The following is a 3,136-nucleotide window of genomic DNA, read 5'->3' on the forward strand; positions in this document are numbered from 1 at the left end:
CAATGGACAATGTCCACGGACCAAAGTTCAACTAGTTTTTAATCTTGTACAGAGGATCCATGAATGTCAATTTCGGATGCACAGAACACTTAAAAAAAGACGTCATAAAAACTTTCATTCTGGCTCCTCAATGGACGTCCTTTCAACGTCTGCAAAGACATAAAAAGACATCTCACTGGGCGAATAGCTTTGCCCAGTGGGTTGAGCAGTGTAGAGTAGAGCTTGTTGTTTGTCATTTCTCTGATCACAAATGCAGACATGGTTTTATGTTCAGGCGTCGTGATGCAACGCAATATGTAAAAAGACAGTAAAAGTCATTATAATCCGTAATTGTGTCCCCACTGCGTACAACAAATGCTTCTTTTGTAATGGGTTTTATTGGTTTTGTCTCGTCTCGCCAGTGTTCTGACGCTACCCTCTCAGATTTTGCTAACTCCCATTAAAACAGATGGTAGCATAATTCGGAAGCAAAATCTTTTATTAACATGTACATGTACACAAAATATCTTTAATTAAACAGCATGCATTTTTGTCATGCACTGCCTATTTTGTTATATGTTAGCCCTACCTATCCATTTTTTTTTTTTTACAAAGAACTAGGTGGGAAAAATATATCTGTTCAAATTATTGCATATTTTATGAATTCTTTCCTTTATTTTAGTAAAATGTGAGGCACTGTATAATTTAGCTCTCCAGATCACCGCAGAAGATGATTGAACAGCATCACCAGCTTCACACATTACTAACTAGTTAAACTTTATTTCTGGAGTATCTAAAACATAAGTTCTTTATTGAGAATTAATGTTTAGATGTTTGTTTTTCTTCAGCTTACTGTTTTTGTAAATAGTGGTTGCTTTAGTTGTGTCTTGACCCTTGCCTTGTTAAATATAAGTTTCTCTTTGGCTGTTACTAGAGTTGGGACTTTCAAGTCACAAGCAAGTCTTCAAGTCATATCCCAGGTCCTCAAAGAGTTGAAGTTAATGAGATAATTAAGTGACTAATAAAATGATGATTGTGCATTAGTGATGATCACCTGCTGTTATTGAGAATTACAGAGGATCAGATGTTAATGTTTTATTGGTTAAAATGATGCCACCATCATGGAGATCATTATTTGATTCACTTGACCCCTAAACTCTTAAATATCTGCTATATAACTCTTTGTAACTCTCTGTAGAGGAACAGAATACAATAAAATACAATAAAATACAAAAAAAATAATAAGTCACAATGAGCTGGTGTGGTTGTATTCAAAATAATGCATTTTTTCATATATGTTAAGATTAAGAATAATCATTTATAGTTCTTGTGTTTCTCTTTTCTTCAGTGATGTTGATTGTTAATAGTATGTGTTCATCCCTACTGCACAATCATCACTTAATTAGTCACTTAATTATCTCATTAACTTTAACCCTTTGAGGACTTGGGATATGACTTGAAGACTTGCTTGTGACTTGAAAGTCCCACCTCTGGCTGTTACAATAGTGTTTATAAAGGAATTTATGATAAAGTCATGTGTCTGAGACTCTGATTGCAAATAATCTGAAACTGTAGTGATTTTATGGTTTCTATGTTATGGTAGTTGTATGAGTTAACAATGGGAGTAAAACTTCATAAATTACTTTTATAAATATGGTTCAAAAACAGGTTTCAATTCTGGCACTCATAGACATGAAGAATCAGCATGTGAATCTCAGCAATGGTGACAAAATATTCTGATAATTTTTATGTGATTTTTGAACATGACAAAACAAGGCAGTAAAAAGTCACAACAAAAAATAACAGATAAAAGCAAATAGTAAAAATAAAAGAAAATACTAAGACAATGCAACTGCATAATTTATTCATGTTGCAATGCATGCTGGGAGCCATGGATGAGTTATGATAGGTGCACCCAGAATCCACTGCAACATGAATCTGTCTGATCATCACCATTGTTGAGATTCATATGCTGATTCTTGTTGTCGGTGTGTCTAAATTATACAGATGTTCTAATCTTATTTGCAAAGTGTTTTTGAAGTTCTTTATATTGTTTACTAAAAATGCAGTTATGATCAGTAACAAACAACGTTACACATTGCAACTGATGACATCAGCAAACTTAGCTACAACATGACAACCATGCCATTATATGCATATATATGTAAGCCAATAAAACCTGAACTCACTTTTTTCTTGGTTTTACTTACTATAATGATTGTGTTTCATAAACATCGCTATAGAAACCAGAGAAAAAGGTATTGCTAGAATAGTCAAGGGTCAAGAGCACAAGTAAAGCAAACACTTATCTCCACATCGGTGACTTCAAATTGTGTTATTTTCAATAAACATTAATGACTAAATCTCTGTTAATTCTTAATTCTTTTAGATGCATGACAAACAAAAATTCTAACTGGTTAGTAATGTGTGAAGCTGTTGATGCTGTTTGTGGAGATGATTAATCATCTGCTGAGATCTTGAGAGATTTAATGTCTTTTATTTCAGTTGATATCATCTAAGTCTGGCTGAAGTCAGTTGTAGTTCTTGTGTTTCTCTTTTCTTCAGTGATTCTGCTTGTTAACAGCAGGTATTCATCACTAATGTTCAATCAGCACTTAATTAATCACATAATTATCTCATTTACTTTAACACTCTTTTAGAGTGGGACCATATGTGCTCCGAGCAGTGTTAATTTAACACTCAGGATTTTACTGTGTAGAAAAAAAGTTTTTATTTTTTTTTATTTTTTCTCTCTCTATTTAACAGCATTACCTTACCATGTAAAATGTCTTTCCTCAGGTAGACTGAATGTTTTCCTGTCTTGTTGAAGGTTAGGCTCATGATCAATAAGTTTTTTTGCATTCGGCCAAACTGATTTGGATTGCAGTTAGCGTGAGTCCCGCTTGCTGTGAAGTGGAAGCAGCTGGCAGAGGATTTTCCTTGGTCTTAAAGCCTTCCTTAAACGGCTATGTTCGAAAATAAGACAATGATTTGTGCAAAAATAATGATTAATTATCGATTGAAAATTTGTTATTGATATGGTCTGGTGATCATATAGCCTATGCTTGCGAATACGAGACAAACTGCGTTGCGAATAGCTTTCATAAGGGATGCTTTTTTTGACGCCTTAAATATGGGATGATTTCATATTATACAG

This window comes from Cyprinus carpio, unplaced genomic scaffold (genome assembly GCF_018340385.1).
Source record: "Cyprinus carpio isolate SPL01 unplaced genomic scaffold, ASM1834038v1 S000006634, whole genome shotgun sequence".
In the NCBI taxonomy this organism is placed as follows: domain Eukaryota; kingdom Metazoa; phylum Chordata; class Actinopteri; order Cypriniformes; family Cyprinidae; genus Cyprinus; species Cyprinus carpio.